A 27160-nucleotide genomic window follows, 5' to 3' on the forward strand; every position below is an offset into this window, starting at 1 on the left:
AACCCATCTGACTTTCCGAACCTTGAATACAAAAAGTTGAAGGAACAACATCCATTGATGACATTGTTTTTCCTGATTTGACTGCTGATGTTCAGAAGACCGAAGAATCGATGTACCGAAGGAGCCTTTGTGAATATCAAGCTTTGATTTCTTAGACTTCCGTCAAAACCAGCATATCCAGCTATCTCCTCTAATGTAGGAGTAAGCTCGAAGTCAGAGAAACGAAAGACATTGTGAACAGGGTCCCAAAAAGTTACTAACGCCGCAATCAGATCATCACGGGGTTTAACTTTCATAATGTCCGTGAGATTTCCCAAATGCTTGACGACCCATTTTTGACCATCTTCGCCTAAATCATACCACCACTTTTGAAGCTGAAATAGAAATTCTTCTGTATTTGTGGATGGGGGGTTTTGCGTGGTGCTCATTTTGTATCTGAAAATTTAATTTAATAAAGTTAAGACTCATTTTGAAAATAAAAAAAAAATCATTTTCAAAATTTTATATATATTTTTTTATTATTAAACACTTTTTATTTCAAGATTTTAAGCTATTTTTTTTTGAAAATTTTAAAACAACCTATTTTATTCCTCTCTTCTCACCATGATTTCATTTAAGCTGGTCAACAAGCATGTTCGAGGCAAATGAATGCACAAGTAGCAAGTAGGATGCATCAGGATGGTCTTTTTGTTTCGGGTTCACCTGTCCTAGACAGACCCAACCCCTGTGTTGAGTCTCCAAGGCCAAATGTATATGATGCAAATATTCGTTCCTACTAGGGATCCGGTACATGGCTGAGTTATTCTAAGTGTAAAACCTGAGGTTGATTGTTCTAAACCTGGCTTACCCAAACGGACAGTTTGAGCCGAAGCGGGGGCAACGTACCGGGAGCACGAAAGTCTGCCCGGCCTAGTTACTTGTCCCAACTCCGTCTTATTTGGTATGACTTTAACAGAAAGGTGGGTCACGCGCACGTGTACACCATAAATTCAGAAGACTCAGAAAGAAGGGGGTTTCGTAACAGTTGTATATATTCACAATTCAAATAATATTAAAGCGGTAAAAAGCAACATTTAGCATATTAGCATATAAACAGTTGAAAATCATATAATAAATAAAGCCAATTAACACAGATATTTTAAGCTCGAATTCTTTAAACCCTGAACCAATGGTTCTGGGTTACCGTTTACACACATAAAAGTCCCCAGCAGAGTCGCCAGAGCTGTCACACCTCCTTTTTACCGCGCCCGCGGGGCACGTGGGGAGTTTTCTCCAATTGAAGGACAGTCAAAACGGGATTTATTTAATTATTTCAGAGTCGCCACTTGGGAATTTTAGGGCGTCCCAAGTCACCAGTTTTAATCCCTGAATCGAGGAGAATATGACTCTGTTTATTATTCTGCGAACCAGAAAGCCTGAGTAAGTAATTCTGTTAATTCGGAAGAAGGTGTTAGGCATTTCCGAATTCCGTGGTTCTAGCACGGTCGCTCAACTGTTTTTATTATTGGCTTAATTATCTTGATTTTATTAAATATGTTTTTATTGCATGATTTTACTACCGCTTTTACTTATTGTTTATAATTATATAAACGAATTACGCGTACGTATATTCGTATTATATACTTTTCATAATTACGGGGATCATGTCACGCATACGTGTACACAATATAATTGATTATATCCTTTATTATAAATTCATATGTTCGTGATTTAAAATAAAATTATGAACGTTACCACCCTTACATTTAAACAGTGAACCGCACATCCCGGGTTATATGAATATATATATATATATATATATATATATATATATATATATATATATATATATATATATATATATATATATATATATTTAGAAATCCTTTTATTAAACATTCGCTCGAAATTGTGCGTACGCATAATCCGAATTTTTTATAATCAGAGTGCGCGAACGCATCCCTCATTGCGCAAAATCTTTGTAATAATATTATGGATTTTTCACAAATTATTTATTATATCTACACATTTTATATGAAAATCCTGAGAAATTCACATTTAAGGGAGCTTTGAATTCTTTTAAAAGAATTCACAATTTATTAAATATAGACAGTCGTTTATATTTTTCCGCGTATAAATTATATTCATCCAGACTATTCAAATTCAAAGTAAAGAATAGGAACATAATTAATATTATTCTTCACAAATGCGTTATATACATATACCAAAGGATGAATTGCATATGAAACTCATAAAAATGATTTATGAAGGGAAGAAGTGTTTTTGAACAATTTTTATTTATTTATTTAGTACAAATTCTATCTCTAATTGGCATTGATATAGTGTTGCAACTTGTGCTTGTACATCTCATCTTTTTCTCATATATTTACTTTTAATCTAACAGGCCTAATTAAATTGTTGATTCTGCTTATGGTTAAATGTAAGATATATATATAATTAATCCGATTAGATTCTCAATTTATGAGAACCCTTGTTGTTAACTTTCACATTATAACATTCCTAGGTCATTTGTTATTTTAAGAAAGAGAACAAATTTACCTAATTGACTTAATAAGTAATTTTACATACAACATTATTCGCCCTATTTTGACGTTTGCAAACATAGCGGAGGATACTAATGCAACTTCCAACTATTGATGTTAACCATAATCATTATTACACCATATATGAATAAAATGCAACCAATCATTAACTAGCTTTGAACAAGAACTAATTAACTAACAGAATAAACTAATAGCATATTTTCCTTGATATTTCTATATTATGCTATACCTAGCTAACAATACCATAAAGTTTAAATAGTGGCCAACTTTACGCCAAGTTTCCTATCTTAACCATTCAATCATAACTATACTTTAATGAAAATTTAGAAATTTAACCTTGTTACAACACTTATACAGACTGCAATAAAGGACATTTAACTTACAGTCATCCTGTCGACATATACTACTTATTTGATCAAGAAACAAAACTGAATTTTTAGCTAAAGAGCTCAAATGAATAGAAAGTAATATTACAACTCAAACTGTATTTATTGTCATGTTGAAACCCATCACAACATAAGTTTAAAAGATGTGTACCTGGCAATGAAGGAAGGAGTTAAAATTTCAGCAGTAGCAGCAGTAACAAATTCAGCAGAATAGCAGTATTTCCACAGATTTGAGCAATAATACGACCCGAGGAAACCAGATGCACAGTATAGTATTTTTTAAAGACACTTCAGATTTTAACTGAACAGTGGAATCAAATAAAGTTGAACAGATTCAACAAAAGAACAATATTTCAGATTTCAGTTTCTTTTCAGTTTCAAATTCCCATTTTTCTGATTTTCTGTTTCTGCTGCTGTATCTGTGTGTGTGTGTGTGACTGTTCTCTTTTGTTTCTTTTCTGTTTCTTTTTCCTCTTCAGATTTTCATTTTTGATTTCCTGCTTGATTTTCCACACTCAAATCTAACTTTTCACTCTCTTAAAATCTGCTAAATCAGATTTTCTTTTGAACTACTGATTTTCTCTCTTTCCTTTCTTTTCTGTCTGAAAAGGTTCCTAAATCAGATTTTTCTTCTTCTCTTCTCCTAAATCAGATTTTTTCTTGAACTCTCAAAAATCTCCCCCTCCAAAGTCTGTCCAGCTCCCTGTATTTATACAGGGCTGGTCCTATACTCTTTTAGTGCTGGATGGACCCTTTTCTCCTTTTAAAATCAGAAAGTTTCCATTAAAAACTACTTTTGAATAATTTAAATCCTATTGAGTGCTATTATCCTGTTTTTCAGCAGCCCCATTATCCCTTGTTCCCCGTTATTACATAAATTATAGCCACTATCATTCCATTATAAGCACACTATCACATTACCCTACTGTTTCAATCCAAAATAAACCTGAAATACTACTGTATTTACAGCCTTTAAACTAAAGTCAGAATCTGTTACAAAACAGATTTTAAAGTCTGTTTTAACAGTTATAACCATTCCTAGGATTAACCTCCTAATACAATTGTATTTAACCAACCTTTGTAAATTCGAATTCAAAACTAACATCACAACAATATTATACTGAATTCAGCCTAATAGTTCAACTGAATTTCAACATTGGACGAAAAATTAAACAAACACAGGAGCATTGTCAATATACTGACAATGCCCTGTTAAAAAAACAATATATACACATCATACATTTTAATTTACTGATTTGTAAACAAACATGATTTAATTGACGAGTATTAATCAGTTGACTATTTACAACATTTGTCCATAATCAGTCTAAAATAATAGAAGCAGACTATTTCAATCAGCATTATCATAAATGAGAATTCATATTATAACTAATCGACGAACTTAATCGAGTCGATTACTTACATTGTAAATAATCACAACCAACAGAAATAGTTTCATATTTGATCATATAGACGGGCATGAGACAAAGATGTCAGAATTAATCAAATAAAATCATGAAAAATTAACAGGCTATTAAGACAAACAACAATACACGTAGAATGCACATAAGAAACAGAAATTACCTCTGAACCTTCAAATTCAACCGGACTCAACTCAACTTGGATTTGGACTTTGTTTGAAATCAAACAGACCTTAGTCGAAGTATTTTCTATTGAAAATACTTTGACTAAGGTCGATTAAACCTCAATCTTTCGTCTGAAGTGAACAGAATCCAAAAGTCTGGTATTTCTAGGGTTCTTGAAGGTTCGATTTGGGACTTAACCATTTCTGGTCAGATTCGAGGGGGACCAAATACGACACAAGGGTGAGGGTAGCCTAGGGGTCATTTGGTGTCAGTTTAGAACGGATCTGAGTTTGTTCTTGTTTGGTCCGAATCTTGAAAAGAAGATTCGAGAAGCTCGGAACTGATTCGAGCCAAACAAACATCAGATCCATAACAAAGCATGCTAGGGGGTACTATGGTGTCAACTAGGGGTTGTTTGGTTTAGATCTAAACTCGGCTCGAATCTTCAAATGAAGATTCGAGAACCTTCAAGAAGATTCGAGCCAAGTGGCTAGCATATCTGGATAGAGGATGTTCAGGGGGTTCTAGGGTGTTATTTTGGTGACCGACGGCGTTGTTGCCGTCGGGTTTCAGGCGGTGGGATCCTAGGGCGGCTAGGGTTAGGGGTGAGTTTCGGTAGGGACGATGAATAGTGAAGGAGGGGGGGTTTGGCTAGGGGGCCGGGGTAAGGTTTTGGTCCTTATATAGGGGTGGGGTGGATTAATCTTGACCGTTGGATCAATGAGAATAGATGGCCAGGATTAGTTCACTTAGCCAAACGGTGTCGTTTGGTTTACTGCTGGGGTCGGGCTGAATCGGGGCACTGGGTCGGGTAATGGATATGGGTTAAGGTTCATGGGATCTCAGCCGTTGGTTGGCTTTGATCCAACGGTCCCTGATAAACTACAATCAAACGATGTCGTTTTGACTCGTTTGATTTGGACCGGTGCCTGGGTTGCCTGAATTGGGCTGAAGGGGGAGTAATTTGGTTTTGGGCCTGGATTTTAATCCAGGTCCAATTTTTATTTTACAACTTATTTTATTTTATTCCATTTTATTATTAATTAATAAAATCCTAATAAAAAATTATAAAACAAAATTATCATTACAATAATACTAATTATCTTTAAATAACCATTAACACGTAGATAAATCATTAATCACATAACGACACATTTAAAAATAGAACGAATGCATATTTTTTGTGATTTTATTTAAATTATCTTTCAAATGCATAATAAAATCCTATATGCATGCAACATGTATTTTATTTTAATTTTCATTTTTATTATGACAAAGTAAACATTACGGACATAACACAAATATTTAACACCCCACAAATTCAAGAATTACACAGTAAAAAAAATTTATTTTATTTTTTGATTTATTTTGGAGTAGTTTTCGTAAGGCAAAAATTACGTGCTCACAACGGATGAGAGGGATAGGATTTTCCTGGCATAATCAAGAGTTTTGGCCCCATCCAACGATGTGAAGATGATTGCAAGCCTAAAAACTTCGTACTACACATATTCTGGCCCATAATTCCATCCCTATGTATTTCAAATTAATTGAATTAAAGACTTGCAACTTTTCAAGATAGTTGAAATAAATCACGAACAGCTAATGGATTGCAACAACCACTTCATCGTAATGCTATTATATACCTTAATAATGTACAACTGCTTTTTGGTCAATAATAAATTTGGTTGGAATTGATCTTTAGCTAATATCTTTTTTCGATTGTACTAAGGGAGGCCTGACTAACATTAATCAACTTAATATCAGTCCTCTGCTCATATAATATGACGATAATCCAACCTTCTAGTTTTATTTTGCTAAGTTCATATCTTAACAGAAAAAAAAAAGAATTTTATTAATATGAGAATCTATAGACTTCCATAAACAATAGTGTTTGAAAATTGCTTTATCGTGTAGTGCTGCTATTTACTTTTGATGCATTCAAGAGTAGATTTTTCCACCTACTGTAAATTAATTGAGCAGCATATGAGAATATGAGAATCTATAGTGGAGTACTGCTATTGTAAATCAATCGAGCTACATATTGTAAATCTACTACAAGCAACCTGTTGGGTAAGAAGAGATGTTATCTGGGGGAAAAGAAAAGTTACCTGGGAAAAAGATGGCCGGAGACTATGGCAGACTGGTGACTATGGCAGACAATGATTTTTTCACGCAGGTTAGGTTTTTCTAATGGCAGCGACAGAATCCTATTATTTGGGAAAATGTTTTCCTATTGTTTTCTAATTGGAGGGAATCAATAATTCTTGTCCAACAAAATTGGAGGGAAAGATGATTTTCTTTTCGTGGTAAGGGAAAGTTAAAATATAAAAAAAATTAATTTCAATTAGTGATTTTTAGTGGCAATTTTTTTTATTGTCGCTAAAAGGATATATTTTAATGGCTAATGGTCATGTGCCGCTAATATTTCAGCTTAAAGAATCTATTAGTGACAATTGACTTATTGCCGCTAAATAATTGCCGCCAAAGGCCTTTTTTGTAGTAGTGCCAAACCATCCTTAGCTACAGATCCGGAGTTTTCTTGGGTTGGTGGGGTATTACCGTTGATTAATTGAGGGATTTTCATCTATTCCAGCACCCATGACTAGGCTGACCCAGAAGGGTGCTCCATTCAGGTGGACGGAAGTTTGTGAGGAGAGCTTTCGGAAGCTCAAGACAACTTTGGCTACAACTCCAGTATTCGTATTGCCTTCAGGTTCAGGGTCTTATATAGTTTATGTGATGTGTCGCGAGTTGGCCTCAGCGCGGTGTTGATGCAGGACCGTAGGGTGATTGCCTACACGTACAGACAACTGAAGGTGCATGAAAAGAACTATCATGTCCACGACCTTGAGTTAGCTGCTATTGTTCTGTCACGATCCAATTCTCGAACCCGGTCGTGATGGCGCCTCTCGTGAATAAAAGGCCAGCTATACCAAAACAGAACACCTCTTTTAAATAGTTAAATATCATAAACAGTTCTAAAGCATAATATAATATCCATAATTTGCGAAATTAACGATAACAACAGTAAAAGCCATCCCTACACAGCCCAAACCGGGGTGTCACAAGCCATGAGCAACTAAGAGAAATCCTGATACAGTCTACTAATCACTAAACCCGATATGATAGTTTTAAGAACATGAAAATGATAAGATAAGGGAGGCACGGGGGCTGCGGACGCCAACAGCTACTTTGTGATCTCCGAAACACTGCCTGGACGGGAAAATCAGCACTCAGGAGCGGAATCTGCGATGCCCGAATCTGCACACACGGTGCAGGGAGTAATGTGAGTACTCCGACCCAGTGAGTAATAATTATAAATAATGGCTGAAAGCATGAAAATAGGTAAAGGCACAAAGCAATTCTATATCAAAGCAGTAAAAATCACGTAAAGCAGTAAATCAGTGAAGAAGTCAAGTGAAATCTCTTTAAATCAGGTAAAACAGGTAATTTAGCTGGTAAATAACAAGTAGAAATCCGCCCCTCGGGCACAGTGTCAATCACTCAGAACAGTATCAGCTCATCGGGCTCACTCTCATCACTTAGTGCTCATTCTCAGCTCTCGACCCATATATCTCTCATAATAACAAAAATTAGAATAACCGCTGCGGCGTGCAGCCCGATCCTTACATCGTTGCGGCGTGCAGCCCGATCCATATAGATAGTCGACTGCGCTCACTAGGGGTGTGCAAACTCCGGAGGGGATCCTACAGCCCAAGCGCTATATTGCTACAGCGTGCAGCCCCATCCATATAAGTATTGTTGCGGCGTGCAGCCCGATCCATAACATATATAATATCCTCACCATTGGGTTCTCAACCCATCTCAGTCATTAACCTCACATCCTCTCGGGCACAATAATAGAAGATAGGGATCTTAGCCTACAAATTCCTCTCATTTAGGAATAGTATGATAAAACCGGCTCGAATCGTTTAAAACAGATAGAAAAATGACCGAGGATATGATTTTAACAAGTATAGTGAGGAAAATCAGTCAAAATCACCGAAGGGTTCAAATAGTTGGCACGAAGCCCAAATATGGCAATTAGCCCAAATTATGATGATAACAAATAAGTTTCAGTCAAATATGCGGTAAAATCATCAATCGGGATGGACCAAGTCTTAATCCCCAGTAGTAAAAAACCCACGCTCATTATCCAGCGTGTGTCCCACCTCAATATAGCACTACGATGTGCAGTCCAGGGTTTCAAATCCTCAGGACATCATTTACAATTATTACTTACCTCGAACCGGCTACAAGTCTAGCTCGTGATGCCTTTGCCCCTCGAATCGGCCTCCACGCGCGTCGAATCTATCCAAAATCAGAACGAATATGTCACAATATGCTAAGGGAACAAAGCCCAAGCGAAAACAATCGAAAAATATCAAAAATCCTGAAATTGGCAAAACCCGAGCCCCGGGCCCACTTCTCAAAACTCAGAAATTTTTACAATAGCGGGTTCCTTATCCTCCCGCGAGTTCATACATATCAAAAGTTCTTAAATCCGACCTCAAATGGTCCTTCAATTCCCAATTTAAAAGTTCAAAATCTCAAGCCCTAGTTCATCCATTTTTAGCTTAGGTTCCATGAATCTCTAGGTTTCACAATAGAATCACGTTTTAGGTTCATAAATCTTACCTCCAATCACTTCTCCTTGAATCCCTATTCAATCTCCCTCAAAGAGCTCTCAATATGATCAACTATGGTGGAAAAATATCTCAAAATCGCGGATGAAATATTTATAAACTTACTACCTAGTTCTGGTATTCCTTCATCGTGATCGTGCCCCAAGCCTCGTGATCGCGAAGAGCAAAATTCCACGACTCCAAAAATACACTATGCAAACGCGATGACTTCACTGCGAACACGATGCTTGATTTCCCAGACCTGTGCGAACGTGACCCAACTGATGCGAACGCAAAGAACAAAACCACTGGACCCCCAAATACTTATACGCGAAGGCGAAGCACAATATCAAAGCCCTCCGTGAACGCGAGACCTCAAATGCGAACACAAAGGTTAAAGTCAGGCCAACCCAAAATCCTTCTACGCGATCGCGAAGGCTTAAAACCTACAATATCTGATCAGCCAATTATGCAACTTCTCAAAGCCAAAAATGGTCTGATTGACCATCCGAAACTCACCCGAGGCCCCCGGGACCTCAACTAAAAATACCAACACATTATAAAACTTCATTCAAACTTGCTCCAATCATCAAAACACCTCAAACAACATCAAATTACCTAAAATTCATCGGATTCAAGCCTAAGTTTTCTAAAAACTTCCGAAATACGCTTTCGATCAAAAACCAAACCAAACCATGTCCAAATGACCTGAAATTTTGCACACACACCACAAATGACATAATGAAGCTACAACAACTCTTGGATTTCTATTCTGACCCTCAGATCAAAATCTCGCCTAACAACTGAAAATCGCCAAAATACTAACTTCGCCAATTCAAGCCTAATCCTACACCGGAATCCAAAACCAATCCCGATCACACTCCTACGACATAAATCACCTCCCAAAGCTAACCAAACCATCGGAACTCTCATCCAATCCCTCTAACGCACAAGCCAACATCTGGTTGACTTTTCCAACTTGAACCTTCTCAAAAGAGACTAAGTGTCTCATTTCTTACCAAATCCCCTCCGAACGCAACCTACTTAACTCAATCATATAAAAAATGGATAACGAAGAATAATAAAGCAGAAATGGGGGAAACGTAGCGGTAACTCAAGAGACGATTGGCCGGGTCGTCACATGTTCATGCCTTGAAGATTTGGAGGCACTATTTGTACGGTGTCTCTTGTGATATCTATACTAATCACCGGAGTTTGCAGCATTTGTTCAAGCAGAAAGATCTTAATAAACGTCAGAGGAGATGGTTAGAGCTGCTTAAGGATTATTATATCACTATTTCGTACCACCGGGGAAGGATAATATGGTGGCCGATGCTTTGAGTCGCCGGGCAGAGAGTTTGGAAAATTTGTCTTATCTACCAATAACAGAGAGGCCCATGGCATTAGATGTACAGGCCTTAGCCAGTTAGTTTTTGAAATTGGATATTTCTGAGCATAGTCGAGTATTGGCTTGTGTGGTTTCTAAGTCTTCTCTTAATGATCGTATCAGGACCATTAGTATGATGACCCCTATCTGCCTTTCCTTAGGGACACAGTCCAGCATGGCGATGCCAAGGAGGTCACTATTGGGGATGATGGTGCATTGAGGATGCAGGGCTGGCTATGCATGCCTAATGTAGATGGTTTGCATGAGTTTATCCTTCAGGAGGCTCATAGCTCGTGGTACTCTATTCATCCAGGTGCCGCAAAGATGTATCAGGACTTGAGGCAACATTATTGGTGGCTTAAGATGAAGACAGATATAGTGGAGTATGTTTCTCGGTGTCTAGATTGCCAGCAGGTAAAGTATGAGCATCGGTGACCTGGTGGGTTGCTTTAGAAGTTGGACTTTCCGGAGTGGAAATGGGAGCGGAACACCATGGATTTCGTTGTTGGACTCCCACGGACTCAGCGGAAGTTTGATGCAGTTTGGATGATTGTGGATAGGCTGACCAAGTCAGCTCATTTCCTTCCTATAATGACTACCTATTCTTCCGAGCAGCTGGCTCGAGTTTATATCCTGTTCATGGCGTGCCAATATCTATTATCTGTGACCGGGATACACAGTTTACATCATGGTTCTAGAAAGTCGTACAATAGGATTTGGGTATTCGAATGGAGTTGAGCACAACATTTCACCCTTAGACGGATAGATAGTCTGAGAGTACTATTCAGATTCTTGAGGATATGCTCTGTGCGTGTGTGATGGAGTTTGAAGGTTCTTAGGATTAGTTCTTGCCACTTGAGGAGTTTGCCTACAATAATAGTTATCAGTCCAACATTCAAATGGCACCGTATGAGGCTCTGTATGGTAGATGGTATCGGTCCCCAGTGAGTTGGTTCGAGCCGAGCAAGGCTAGATTATTAGGCACAGACCTGGTTCAGGATGCTTTGGAGAAGGTTAACGTGATTCAGGATAGACTTCATGCTTCCCAGTCCAAATAAAAGAGTTATGAGGACCGGAAGGTTTGCGATGTTTCATTTATGGTTGGAGAGCGGGTCTTGCTTCGGGTTTCGCCTATGAAGGGCGTTATGAGGTTCGAAAAGAGGGGCAAGCTGAGCCCAAGGTTTATTGATCCCTTTGAGGTGTTGCAGCGTGTTGGGGAGGTTGCTTATGAGCTTGCCTTACCTCCCAGTCTAGCAAAAGTTCATTTGGTATTTCATGTTTCGATGCTTCAGAGGTATCACTGTGATCCATCTCACCTGTTAGATTTTAGCTTAGTCCAGTTGGACAAAGATCTATCTTATGTTGAGGATCCAGTGGCTATATTGGACAAGCAGGTTCGAAAGTTGAGGTCAAAGAACATTGCATCAGTAAAGGTTCAGTGGCGGGGTTAGCCAGTCGAGGAGGCGACTTTGGAGACCGAGCAGGATATGCGCAGCCGTTATCCTCATTTTTTTACCACTTCAGGTATGTATCTATGATTGTTTAAGGACGAACGAATGCTTTAAGAGAGGGAGGATGTAACGACCTGGCCAGTCATTTTGAGAGTTAGATCCCCGATCCCCTATTAACTGCTTCCCCTGTATCTTTTTCTGCTATTGTGACTTGTCAGGAAGATTTTTTTGAGTTTCGGAGTGTTTTGGGACACTTAGTACCTAAATGAGATCTTAAGTCTTAGAATTTGGACCGTAGTTGGAACAGTGTAAAGATAGCTCCAGAATGGAGTTCTGTCGATTCTATTAGCTTTGATGGGTGATTGTGGTCTTAGGGGCGTGCCCGGATTTTGTTTTGGAGATCTGTAGCTTATTTAGGCTTGAAATGGCGAAAGTCGAATTTTTAGAGTTTTGTGCCTGTAATGGAATTTTTGATATCGGGGTCGGAATCCAATTCTGAAAGTTGGAATAGGTCCATAATGTTGAATATTACTTGTGTGCAAAATTTGAGGTCAATCGGATGTGGTTTGTAAGGTTTCGGCATTAGTTGTAGAAATTTAAAGTTTCAAATTCTTTAAGTTTGAATTGGAGGTTGATTCGTAATTTTAGCATCGTTTGATGTGGTTTGAGATCTTGACTAAGTTAGTATGGTGTTTTAGGACTTGGTAGTATGTTTGGTTGAGGTTCCAGGGGCCTCGGGTGAGTTTTGGGTGCTAAACGAATCAAGATTGGAATTTATGTTATTGCTGAAGTCTTCAGACTTCTGGTGTTTTCGCACCTACTGTGGGGAAGCCGCAGGTGCGGCACCGCATGTGCGGAAGATTAAGTGCAGAAGCGGATTTAGAAGGAGTTGTCAGGGGTCGCAGGTGCAAGGTGAATTCCGCATCTACGATGCCCGCAAATGTGCTAGAGAGACCGCAGGAGCAGTGAAGAACGGCCGAAGCGGACATGGGTCCGCAGGTGCGCACATGCAGGTACGACCTTTTGATCGCAGAAGCGGGAACCGAGTTTTAAGTGAAATCTGCACCTGTGATGGGAATTTTGCAGGTGCGGGACCGCAGATGCGATGGACCTCTCGCAGAAGCGGAAATCGTTGGGCAGCAAAGGGAATTTTCGAGGGTTTGAAATTCATATCACCAAATTCGATTTGAAGGAGAGCTATTGGGTAACTATTCCTAACTCGATTTTGATTGTATCTCATTAATTTATTGTTGTTTTCTTCATTTAATAAAGGAATTTGAGTGAGAAAGTTGGGAAAATGGGAGAAAAGTTCCCCAATCGAATTTTTGAGTTTTTAGTGGGATTTTGTCATCGAATTTGGATAATTTTGGTATGAGTGAACTCGTGAGTGAATGGGTGTTCGTAATTTGTGACTTTTACCCGATTTCGGACGTGGGCCCGGGGAAGATTTTTGGGCGTTTTCTATTTTCTTGCCTTAGCTTTGATTTTATTAGCTAAATTAGTTGTTTGTAGCTATATTTACGTTATATAATTGATTTGGTTAGATTTAGGCCATCCGGAGTCGGATATTCGTGGAAAGAGCATTATTTCATATTGATTTGAGCTTGGTTCGTGGTAAGTGGTTTGCCTAACCTTGTGTGCGGGAACTCCCCTTAGGATTTGGTATTGTTTGATATATGAGTACCATGTACGTGAGGTGACGAGTGTGTACATGGGCTATTTATTGAAAAACCCCGTTTTCATTAAGCAAATATCTATTTTCCTTTAATTGAGCAACATTAGCATATGTAACTATCCTGTTTAGTTTAGGAAAGCATGCCTACATGCCTTAACTATCTTAACTGCCTATCTGAACTCTGCGTAGCATATTTTAGTGAAATTTCTTGTTCTTCCTTGACTCAAACTTAGCCTAAATTGTGTTTTCCTGTTGTAACTGTTATCTCTGTTTCGTTGAGTTGCATATATATTTTGGGACTACGGAACAGTATTCTGGGAGATCCCCTCTGTACTGCATATTTACTTTGGGACTATGAAACGGTATTATAGGAGATCCTCCAGCACTGTATATTTACTTTGGGACTATGGAATAGTATTCCAGAAGATCCCCTTGCACATTTACGTTTGGGACTATGGGACGGTATCCCGGGAGATCCTCTGTTGCTATAACTGTGTTCTGAGCTGTTGGCTTTCATTGAATTTTATTCTTGTTATATTTCAGTACTTATTTTACTATAATACTTGTTTTTTTGTGTGCATATCCAAGTAATAGCAATCAGCCTCGAGTCTAGCTGTGTGGTTGCTGCTTCAGGAGACTTCAAGGTATATCTGCCACGTCCGCAGACCTCGAAGTACCTATCTATTCCACCCCATGTCAACCCTTCTTGTATTTTCTTCTTTATTAGATGTGACTTATGATATTCCGAGTTTTAGGAGAATTTATGTACTATTCGGAAGTTATTATTGTATAGACCGAGCGACATCTCATTTCCTTGTTTAAATTTACTTATTAGTTGATAGCTTTTATGTTTTCGTTCTTGTTTTCCGCAAATGTTAGGCTTACCTAGTTGTAGAGACTAGGTGCCATCACGACAGTTCACAGATCGAGAACTAGGGTCGTGACAACAAATCTCAAAGCACCTTAGGAAGATAATTCTAAACATAATCATCATGACTATGGGTACGCGTTCTCGTGGCATAGTCATGATATAATCCCTAATTCGAGTGTGCATTTCTTGCGACTCGACCATAACTTCAAATAATAATTAAAATTAACATATTGTGAATCACGAGTTCGTTTCACTTGGCGTGATTCACGATGTGTACAAAAATAATAAGTGCACGACATCGCGACTTATTTAAATAAATTCCATAAACACTAAAAGCGGTTAATTAAATAATTAAAAGCGATTAAAAAGTAAAAATGCACAATAGGTTTTAAATATGTATTAAATCAGATAATTAGGCCAATTACTAATAGTTGAGCGGCCGTGCTAAAATTACGGAACTCGAGATAGCCTCACACCTTTACTCGGGTTTACAAAATTCCTTACTTGGTCTTCTGTATTCGCAGACCGTAAAATCGAATCAATTTTCTTGATTTGAGATTTTAAAATAACCGGTAACTTGGGATATCATAATAACTATCCCAAGTGGCGAATCTAATTAAATAAATAATATTATTTCGAATAATGTCACTTTAATTAGAAAAACTCTCTTATCGTCAGAAAAAGGAGGTGTGACAGCTCTGACGACTCTGCTGGGGATAAGAACCTAGACGTCTGGTTCAAAATTCAGAATTCGAGCTTACATGACTTTTATACTTGGCTTGTTGTTCTATTGTCTAATATTACATGTTTGGACCTAATGTACTAAATGTCGCTCTTTACCGCTTAGATATTGCCATGAACTATAAACTACTACGACACCCTTATTCTCTTTGAGTCTTCTAAATCTTCTAGGAAGAGTGCGCTTCGCGTGACTTCTTTTCTATTAGAGTCGCACCCCTAATTTTAGAACGAGGATCAGACAAATTGCAAATACGATGAAGCTTCTATATTCCCGATACGCTCCCCCCCCCCCTCCGGCTCGAATTATCCGCTCGGGTAAGTTAGGTCTAGAACAACACACCCCATGATTCAAACCTAGAGTAATATAGCCTCATGCCAGATCCCTAGTAGGAACGTTTGTTTGCATCATGTGCATTTGACTTTGGGGACTCAACACGGGGGTTGGGTCCGTCTAGGACAGGTGTACCCAAATTAAAAGACCATCTTGATACATTTTACGTGCTACTTGTGCATTTATTTTTCTCGGCTTGCATGTTGACTGACTTCTAGAGTAGAGAAAGAAAATCAAGAGAAAACCAAGAGTGATGTAAGAGAAAGAAAATTTACCCTGATTCTAAAAAATGTAGGTATTTGAAAAATCCCGAAACTCTATCGAAATTTTGAAAATAAAAGAGAAAAAAGAAAAATCATTTCAAAATAAGCCAAATATTTTCAAAAGGTTATGTTTTTCTGTTGTGTCAATACTTACCGAACTACGCATGTCTGATTTTCACCGGATGTGAGATACATAGGCAACCCTTATTAGGTCCGGCCTTATTTTTGCAAAATTGACCAAAATAAGAACTTTTTTGAAACATGGCCATCACCCTGGGTCGTTCTTGTCAAAATAACCTTAAAACGTTCTTCTAGGATGCGAGAATGCTATTTTCACAAGAATAGCCATAATATCAACCCAAATCAGTCTTTTCCTTATTAATCAATATTCATTGGATGAAACAACCCTAAAAACTTTCTTCAAGTGCTGAAGGGCCGTATTTGCAAAAAATCCCTGAGTTTAATGAACCGAGTTTTCAAATTAGCCATTTTGTGTTTTGATAAATGTTCAGTTTTTTTATCATTTGTCCTCAATTTGCGTGCAGAATGAGCATCGTTGAGAATTTACTTTTTTAAGTCATAGATGAGATTCCACTAAGACTCCACATGTGGCGGAATGACCTGAGGGAGGTCAGTAAACGTTATGTGACTAAGGCATTATGTGAGCTCATCGGTCTTCTGAAGATTAATCTCAAGGTTGATATAATTGAGGCACTGATACCATTCTATAACCCAGCGCACATTGTTTTTCACTTCTCAGACTTTGAATAACCCCTACGTTAGAGGATATAGCAGGTATTGATGGTTTTGACGAGAGTCTTAGACATCAATATCCAATAGCACCCAGAACTGTGACTCCTCATTAATTTTTGGTCCTTCTGAGCATTAATCGGCAATTTAAAAATGAAAATTTGGCCAAAGATTTATGTACATTCCATTTCTTGTATAGCCGGTATGGGGACCCCCACAGATTTGAAGCTCCAGGCACTGGTTTGAGTTACCAAGGGAAAAAAACAAGTGGGAAGCACGCAGAGGTTTAGCCTTCGTAGTCGCATTCTTAGGCACTCTGGTATGCCCAATGAGTGATGGATACATAGAGTTAGGACTTGCAGGGATTGACTTTCTGGTCAAGAAGGCTAACGGTACTTTTGTGCCGATGATTCTCACGGTGATCTATTGAGCCCTAACTGCCTACCGAGCTGGTGCAAATTTTTTTGAGGTTTGTAATCTGCTTTTGCAAATGTGGCTAGTAGAGCATCTTTTTCACTGCCCAAGATACATGAACTACGGAGTAACCGAGCTCAGTTGCATCAAAATGTACGAAAATAGTGTAAAAGGCTATGAGTTGACAGAAGGTACTGAAGCATGTTTCACACATCTGGGTTCTTTAAATATAAAGAAAATTGAGTGGACTTTCAGTTGGCTCCCCGTCAATGAGGTTATTTACATGTCAGTTGAAGTGTGATTTCTCTTATTGATAGGTCTATGGAGTATTCAGTCATATGCTCCACATTGGGTTCTACGCCAATTGGGAAGGTATCAAATAGTCCCTCACGATGAAGATCTTAGTGCACAAGTTATTGAGCTACGCCCAGGGGTTACTTTTTCTGAAGAAAAGGTCTGACATATTTGGCATTAGTGTAGATTTTTGGAGCCACAGACTCAGGTGCGGGACTTATCATCTGGTGAGGTAGAGTCTAACTACATAGCATGGTATGGTAAGAGAGCTCGGGTCGATCAAGAGCCAGAAAAACTTGTCAAAAGACCTCATGCCTAACAATTCACTAACGGAGCACAAGAATAGTGGATCTGGTTAGCCAAAAAGTAGGAAACCGAGCCATCATAAGCAAATTAGAGAGTCAAGTCAGAAATATTAAATTTGAAAGTGGGCTGCAAGCCGCTGAAGATGAATGAGAAAGAAAAGGTTGGCCCGGAAAAACGAAGCTCTCCGAGCTTAGATCCGGGAAATGAATATAGCTACTGAGACGCCCGTGAAAAGTGAAAGAGATGAAAGGATCATAAGCAACCTAAGGCGAAAAGTGCATGACTATGCGACTGATCTAACAAAGGCCGAGAAAGATTTGACCAAAGCTCGAGAAAAGTTGGCACAAGATGCAGAAGAATGGACAAGGTCAGCCCGCTAGTTAAAGCAAAGATATGACAGAGAAGTCACGATTCTAAGAAAAGAACTGGCCACCCTTGAAAAAAAAATGGATCAGCAGGTAAAAGACTTCAAAGCAGAAAGAGAACACTTTTATGCATTGATTAACCAATTGGAAGAAAGTGCACTACAGTTGCAAGACCAAAACAATGAGGCCATGCAAATAGTGGAAGTTCGGGAGCAACAGATTGGACAATTACTCCATGAGAAGGGTGCCATCAAGCTTAGAATCAAGGAAATAGCAGACTATGCAGCAATGAAATGTCATGAGTGTAAAAATATGACTCGAACTATGTTCTTCCACTAAAAACTATCTTTTGCTCGCCAGGTTATGACCGACCTCGAGCTCTTTCAGGAAAAGCTTACAAGAAGGCCCCCGCCGAGACCGACTGATGTCCCATGGGCCCCCGGAATAACCTTTGAAGCACACATGTGTTCTTGATTGTTCAAGTCTTTGAGTCTGTATTTTACTTTTTCCTCGTATTGAGTCTGTTTGTCTTTTCATTCATTTCAGTCTGTTGCTATTTTGTTTAAAGTATGTATGTTTTTCTTTAATTCAGTTATCAATATCTTTGAGTCTTTGTAATGAAAAAACTAAAAAGATTTTTTAATGAAATGTTGAAAATCATAAAAAATTCTTTGCTTTCATTTTACATTTTTCCTAAACTAAGTAATGATCTGATTCATGCATCGTCATGATTTGTTGGCAATGTCCATCGAATTCGATCATAGCCATGATTAATCCGAATAAAAATCAGCAAAAGAGAGAGGGCCAAGAGACAATAAGTAAAAGAAAAGGAATAAAAGTGTGATAAAGATGAAAGAAAAAAAATCAGTAGTAACAACAACAGAAGAAAACTAGAAATGACAAAACAAAAGAAAAAAAAGACTAAAAACAAAAGAAAAAGTGAGGAAGAGATAGTGAAAATCTGGGATTAAACACGCAGTCGTTGCAAAAATATTTTAGAAACGTTTAATTGTTCAGGTGCATTGCATCCTTAATGTGCGATTCCCTATCAGTTAAATGTCTCAAAACTGACAACGGTGTTGTCGTGTAAATGATAGCCAGGTTTTGTTCAGATTGTTGGTTTTGTCGATAATCTGGCTTCTCGCCCCTATTTTACAAGATCCAAAGGAAGGGTTCCAATGTCTTCAGAAAGCAGTCTCTGCATCATCAATGAGGATAATGCTACACCGGTTATGTCACAACCAGAATCGGCCACTGTCGAAGAAAACAAGAGGTTGCATCTCCGCATGTTAGAAATATGGGACGCCTGGTCCAATGGCAGAGAATCACCAAGTACAATCCCTAGATTTCCCGAGCTGATCCCCAGGACGGGTGGAACCATCAATATCCCCATGACTAACCCATTCATCCCATTTGGGTACAATACTATATCATCCAACTTTACCGGTATGCCTTCTAAGGTCCGCCCCAGGCACCATTTTCATGGGCACCTTCAACAGTGTTTACCGCACCACCAGTCTTTACCATGGCACAACCAACCGTACCTAGGCCATGATTTGAACCCACAACATTCACCTTCCAAGGACCACAATTTCAACCTGATATGACTCATGTAACTCCAGACTCGTATGCCCAATAGCCACACTATAAGTCTCCGATGAAGCAAGAAAGAACAGTTAGAAACCCCAAGCAGGAAGAGATAGCTCAGAAGATGAGAAGCTTGGAATAGAGCTTGAAAAACATGCAAGGCTTGAGTGGCCAAAAAAGTGTTTCCTATTCAGATTTGTGCATGTTCCCAAATGTTCATCTACCTGCCGGTTCCAAAATACCAAAGTTCGAGAAGTATGATGGGCACGGAGACCCAATTGCTCACTTAAAGAGATACTACAATTAACTGAAAGGGGCTGGGGGGAAAGAAGAGTTGTTGATGGCCTACTTCAGAGAAAGTTTGATAGGAATCTCCTCGAAGTGGTACATGGATCAAGAAATCTCCCACTGGCACATATAGGACGATTTGGCCCGAGATTTTGTCAAACAATTCCAGTATAACGTAGACATCGCTCCCGACAGAAATTCCTTGGCTAATTTGAAGAAGAAAACCGCGAAAAGTTTCTGCGAATATGCTATAAAATGGAACGAGTAGGCTGACAAAGTAAAACCACCCATGGACAAAGCAGACATAGTTACAGTCTTCCTGCAGGCCCAGGAAGCTGATTACTAATATGTTATCCGCTATGGGCAAGTCATTTGATGAGGCTGTCAAGATATGGGAGATGGTAGAGAACGGCCTAAAAATTGGTAGGATATTGAGTCAAGCTACTTTGAAAAGCTACATCACAAGCCATTCAAAATGGCTGAGGGGGTTCGGCTAATCGTAAAAAGAGGGAGGAGGGAGACATGATGGCTTCGGGTTCAAAAGGACCTCGTCGATCCTTTGACCACTCTTATATGCCACCAAGAACCCCACAACACTATTATCCACACCAAGATGCAGCCTATATCATGGAACCACCATGCTCAACCTTACACACGACCACAGAAACACTACAACCAAGCCCGAGCTCCACCTCCCAAAAATAACCATCCCTACGAAGCTTCGTATAATCCCTGTACACCACAAAACACACACAAACATAATTCAGACCTTTTTGAGCCTCCCAGGAGAAACAATTTCACCCATATTGGTGAATCTTACTCCAATCTGCTGCAGAAGTTGATCGAACTGGGTCTGTTGCAACCTGTACCTCCCAATCGGCAAAATCTCGAATCCCCATCATACCGGGCTGGTACCAAATGTACTTATAATTGAGGAGTATAACTCCATGATATAGAAGACTATTGGACCCTCAAGATAGCGGTCAAAAGCCTGATTGAACAAAAGAGAGTTATGCTGAGGAACGAGAAGGTCCCTAATATGACTAACAATCCATTACTGTATCACAACAATGGGCCGATCATTAGAATGATTTGTGATGACAAGGAGTTTGATCTAGCATTAAAGGCCATCATTGCCATTGCCAATTCATAGGCAAGACCCAAAGCGGCGGTGAAACAGGCCAAAACTGAGAAGAAAGTCACACCGGTTCCTCAAGCTGTTGAAATAAAATATAGGGCAGCACCTACTAAGAACGTGGTTCTTTATGTTCCTAAGGCCCTGAGATAAGAACAACTCATCCTCAACACTCCCAAGAAATTCGAGGAAAGGAAGGCGACATTGAACATGCCAAGATTGTATGTGCCAAAGGGTACCTATGTGGCGCAGGGCTCGGTAATTTCACCAAGGCTGACTGAGCCCGTGGTTAACAGTCGCACACCATATAGTCTCATGAAATATCCCACCGCAGTCCCCTGGAATTACAAGAGACTGTGGTTACTTACAAAGGAAAAAGGTTATGGGTGAAGTGAACGAGATGAATCAGGCTGGGAGATACCATACCCCAGAACATCTAAAGAAGTCCAAATTGAACAATGATAAACGATTGCCATCCAAGAAGTCTGTAAGCAATGAGGAAACGGAAGAGTTTTTCAGAAAGATGAAAACTTCAAAATACTCAATAATTGACCAACTTCGGAAGACTCCTTCCCAGGTCTCACTCTTGTTTCTGCTGCTGAATTTGGATGAACACTAGAAAGTTCTCCTTTAAACACTGAATGAAACATATTTCTCGGTTGATACTTCTGTTAAAAAATTGGAGAGAATGGCAGAAAGATTCTTTGAGGTCAATAGGATTTCCTTCAGTTGCGATGATTTTCCCCGAGATGGAGGCTCCCACAACAAAGCCCTCCACGTCACTGTTAAATGCGAGGGCTATTATATGAAGAGAGTGATGCTAGATAGTGGTTCCAGGGTTGATATTTGCCCTCTCTCAACACTCCAGAGAATGGAGATCGGAGCAGAAAGAATCCGGGCTAACGTCTATGTGCGAGATTTTGATGCGGCCAAAGGAGACATAGGAGAAATTGATCTGATTTTGACTATTGACTCCGTAGATTTTGAGGTGACATTCCAGGTTTTGGTCTCCACTCCCTAGTTTCTTTTCCAACATAGGGTCTCCACTCCCTAGTTGATATTATTCTAGACATAGGGTCTCCAGTCCCTAGTCTCTTTTCCAACATAGGATCTCCACTCCCTTGTTGATGTTATTTTAGACATAGGGTCTCCACTCCCTAGTCTCTTTTCCAACACAGGATCTCCACTCCCTAGTTGATGTTATTTTAGACATAGGATCTCCACTCCCTAGTCTCTTTTCCAATATAGGGTCACCACTCCCTTGTTTATTTTTATTTTAGACATAGGGTATCCATTCCCTAGTCTTTTTTCCAACATAGGGTCTATTCTCCATAGTTGATTTTATTTTATACATAGGGCCTCCACTCCCCAGTCTCTTTTTCGACATAGGATTTCCACTCCCTAGTTGAGTTGATACATCATTCCAAAATAATCATGTTTTCTTAGAGTACGCCAATCCCGACCTTTTTATTGCTTTTAATAATGAAGTAGTATAGAGTTTTGCTACAAATAACTCCCGAAATTTTTCTAGTGAAAATTGGGGCAGAAACATTCCGTTCGTTTGTTTGTTATGGTATCTGAGCAGGTTTTACCTTGAGGCAAAGGGTTCGAGATGACCAAAAGAAGAAGTCGCAATCCAGAATAAAAGAAAAAAAAGTGAATCCAAAACGCAGAAGCGGATGAAAAAATGGGAACCACTCAAAACATGACTGAATTCACGAGCATCGCATGTCCCGTTTTGATCAGAAAAAGCCGTAGAAGAATGAAATAGCACCTGCAACTAGTAAGCATTAAGGTCCAAATCAAAGTCTGCATAAAGAACCAGTCAAGACTCAAGATCAAGTTTCAGAAGACTCATAGATAGAAATCTTGTAACTCTTGGTTGATAGGCTTGTTTAGTTTCTTTTTCATTTTGATTTTGGTGTAATAAGGAGTTCAGCAAGTAGTAACAATAGCAACAACAGTGAAATCACAGCTTTTTGGTAGTCCCACCTACCAAAACTTCCAGAACTACATTGACTTGATTTCTTTATAGCCAAGGATATGTAGACAATCTCCGAAGCAAGGTTCGCGCAAACTTTTTCAAAACGCTTCCAAATGGTATGTCTAACAGGCAAAAATTGCTCATAATTGCTCACTTTATCTTTTCCCGAAAACTCTTCATGTTTCGAGCAAAGAGGTACAGTTGTGAGCACGTAATTTTTGCCATACGAAAAATACTCCTACAAAATCCACAAAAAAATAGATTTTTTCTAATTGTTTTTAATTTTTATAGAATTTCTAGGAGTTTCTTGTTAATTTTTTGTTTGCATTTAGTTTCATATTTAATATCTTAATATCATAGAAAACACCTTAAAATATTTTAAATCTTCATTTCATGACATTTTAGGTTTAATTACATTTTAGAAATTAATCACTCATTAATCGTTAGAATTAATACATGAAAATTACAACAAAAATACATTAGTAATTTGTTCTTTACCTTTTAGTTAATAATTTAATTAGTGTGATTATTAGTTAATTTTTTAGATAATTTGGTTGTAATGGTTTAATTATGCAAAGTAATTGGGTATCTTAATAATGGGTTAATTTTGAAATTGAAAGAAAGAAAGGAAAAGTGGCCATTTTGAGTTTCAAAATTGGACTGGGCCAACTTTAAACAACCCAGTTGCCTTAAATCCCCCCAGTCCATCCCAAAGTCTGACCTAGTCCAGTTCCTACGTTAAAATAAAATGACCTCATTTTAATCTGGGCTGATCCCCACCATTGATTACCTTAGATCTAATGGCTACGAATTAATTCCCTTTTTCCCTTATAATTGTCCGAGAACCCCCCCCCCCCCCCCAAACCCTAAGCAAATACTTCACTTTCATCTCCCTCATCTCTCCAAATCCCCTCCCAAACCCTAGCCGCCCCAAGACCCTTTGCCGGCGGTGCTGCTTCAAACAACCCCAATCTCCCTAAAATCTTCACCCCACAATCCCCACCTCCTTCTTATCCCATATCCCTCTGTTCTTTCTTTCAAAAACCTCCAGAATCTCTTAATCTTTAAATCTAGGAAATCCTAAAACCTATATCCACTCCTTTTCGATTTTTTCTCAAATCCCGGTTTGTTTGGGCTTAAAACCAACACCAATCGACTTCTCTAATTTAGTGTTATAGGTTGACGTTGGTTTTGTCTCGTTTTAAGATCGCCGGCTGCCGGTCAATTCACCATTGACTGGCCAGAACTATTGAGAGTCCTTTGATGTTGACCGAATTATGTCTAACATCGTCGCATGCAGTTACACCCTCAAGCGTAAGCCAGTGCTTGTGTGGTGATGCCAGCCATCGTTCAGAATTCTTTTCTTTCCGATCAACATTGTTTCACGTGGTATTCCTCTACTTCTTTTCTTCATTCCTTAGAGTTTCTCATTCTATGTCTTATTTTGTTAATTATTAGTTTGACAGCATGCTAGGTTAATAATTGAAAATGTTTTAGCTTTTTGAATAATTATTTAATTTAGTTCTACTTGAAGTTTAATCGATTAATTAGGTTATGGTTTTAATTATGTAATAACCTAATTTTTTTAATTTATATTTATTAATTGTGCAATTAGAAAATAATTTAATTTGTAGCTATTGGATCAAATATTAAGCTAGTGAAAAAGAATTTACTATAATATATTAATGTATTAGTAATTAAATTTGCTAATGGACTAAATTGTATATTATATATTATTAATGTTAAATTAGTTAACTAGATTGGGTGTTTAATTAAAAAAAAAAATCTAATGGGTCTAGCTCCACCTTTTGAACCTCACGTGCCATATACTTGGGAATTTAGTACTAGGATCTTATTTATTGGAAAGAGTCAAAAGAAAATAAGAAGAAGAAGAAGAGGGCTTTGGGAGGATGGCGGCGTGCAACAAAGGACATAGAAACTATTGAATTTTTTTCATTGATAATCAAATTATTTTGTAGCAATGTATTATTGTAATCAGTCTATAGCTAGCAAAGCCAAGAAAAGAAGGCCTCAGGTATTGTTAAATTTTCATATATCTTTCTAATTGATTTTGGTCAATTAGTAATGAAGAAAATTTGGAATAGTTAATGATTGAGCTTTTTAGAAATTTAATATAAGGTGGGGGAATCTATTTGATCAAGCTACTGCCATGGGATTTTTTTTTTTATGGATGCAGTTCCTATTTCTATAACTTTTAATGTGGAGATGTAATAATTATATATGTCATGATTTGGTAAGGATTAGGTATGTATAATTATATAAATGGTGAGAGTAAGGATTTTTACAGAATGGAGACTTTAACCATCGTTTTCTTAGAGTTACTGTTTTGGCTATTATATTTTCTTACACTATATTTCCCTAATCAACCTTAATTTCCTTACACAGATTTTGATTATCTTTGGGATATTAGTACCACTAATTTAGATATAATATTGACTAATTAATTATGGGTGGTGATACTAATTGGGATATGTATATTACCTTTAAGAATATAGTATTTGAAGGGTAAAATACTAAGACTTAGCTCTAAGCTTGAAAGTTAGGGACATTAAGATTGACCCCGACTAGCATAATTAACATTGTCTATCAATATTATGCATAGAGTGAGGCTATTGAAGACTGTTTGGTTGGTGTTCTAGACGTTGCAAGGTTGGGAAACATGTCATTAGCGAGGTAAGTGAGACATTAAGCTTTGATACTTGCTTTTCTAAAATCCGTTTTGAAAGTGTGTTTTTTCTGCCTGGTCCATGTGTTGGGACAAGCGTGTGCTTGGCGGAATCGGTGGTTTTAGATTAGCCGCAAATATATTATTTTATGAAAAAAAATATTATTTTATAAGTTGTTTGATAGTTCGATACGGCTGTGAGCCATGTATTGAGTTTGATACGGCTATGCGCCATGATATTGAGTTTGATAGTTTGATTCGGTTGTGAACCATGGTGTTGAGTTTGATACGGCTGTTCACCATGATGTTGAGTTTGATACGGCTGTGCGCCATGATGTTGAGTTTGATACGGTTGTGCGCCATGATGTTGGGCATTGTGTATGCCTTTGTACATCACTCGAGAATTGTGTATGCTTCATGATATATTTGGGCATTGTGTATGCTTCAGTGAGCATTATGTATGCTCTGTTACATATTTGAGGCATTGTGGTGCCGTTGTGGACTCGTAAGTGTGTTGGCAAATTTCTTTTACTGCAATTATGACAAGTCCTTAATGGGTACTCTTGTTGGTTAATTCTTAATAACTCTGTTGATACACATATATTGAGTTATTGTATAATTATCATATTTATTATATCATTCGTTTTGTGGTGTGTTTGTATTTTCCAATACTTGTTCCAGAGGTATTTAAAGTGGCGGGTCGAGGATCTTACTGGGTTATATTTACGTATAACTCACTCCTTACCTGCATATCTATGCAGACACTGTTGCGGGAGATAGAGCTAGTGGCTGGCGAGTTTGCTCGAGTGATTCCTATTGCTAAGATGAGCCACTGCATTGTTCGTGGAGGCTTTCGTTTCAGACTTACCTAGCTCGTGTTAGTTAGTTTCTTTTTATTTAGGGTTTGCATACCCGTCAATAAACTCATGTTACTCTGTTAGATGCTCTATGGTCTTAGTGTGGGATTTGGGATAGAGTTTTAATATTTGAGTGATTGTTGGTTTTTCTATCGATTGACTAAGATATTGGACGATAATCATTTCCTCTTTAATTATTAATAATACTATTAGGTCTGCATTTTCTTCTCTCAGTGTTTGTGTAGATGGTTAAGCACTAGAGAAAGGGGTTCACCTGGCAGGTGGTGTTAGTTGGGTGTCAGTCACGTCTAGGGGGTAGTTTGGGACGTGACAAATTACGCATGTGCTTAATTGATAGGTCAACTAGTTTGCTGATTATGATTAATTTGTACTTGATAGCTTAATATCAATTTAGATTAATTAAATGTTATTTAGTAAATATTGATTCTGTGGGATAAAAGAGGACAGTAGGTTGAGGTAAAGACACTAGTTGGTATTATTGAAACTTTAGGGAGGTAAATGAGATAGAAACTTAAGTAATGTTTCTTTTAGTTGATGAAAAGTTTTAAAAGAGGTTGGAAGGGGTTAAAATGTGATAAACTAGAGGTCAAAAGGGGTTAATTTCAGAAGTTAAG

The 27160-nt window shown here is 38.2% G+C and overlaps 1 long non-coding RNA gene across 1 annotated transcript; it reads left to right on the forward strand.

Moving 5' to 3' along the window:
• The first annotated feature begins 24901 nt into the window (after window positions 1–24901).
• LOC104230285 (uncharacterized) lies at window positions 24902–26686 on the forward strand. The gene is made up of 3 exons (XR_011400818.1): window positions 24902–25017; window positions 25606–25676; window positions 26430–26686. It is a non-coding gene; the product is annotated as an uncharacterized lncRNA (long non-coding RNA).
• Window positions 26687–27160: the final 474 nt, after the last annotated feature.

The sequence above is a fragment of the Nicotiana sylvestris genome, chromosome 7 (assembly GCF_000393655.2).
Source record: "Nicotiana sylvestris chromosome 7, ASM39365v2, whole genome shotgun sequence".
Taxonomy (NCBI): Eukaryota; Viridiplantae; Streptophyta; class Magnoliopsida; order Solanales; family Solanaceae; genus Nicotiana; species Nicotiana sylvestris.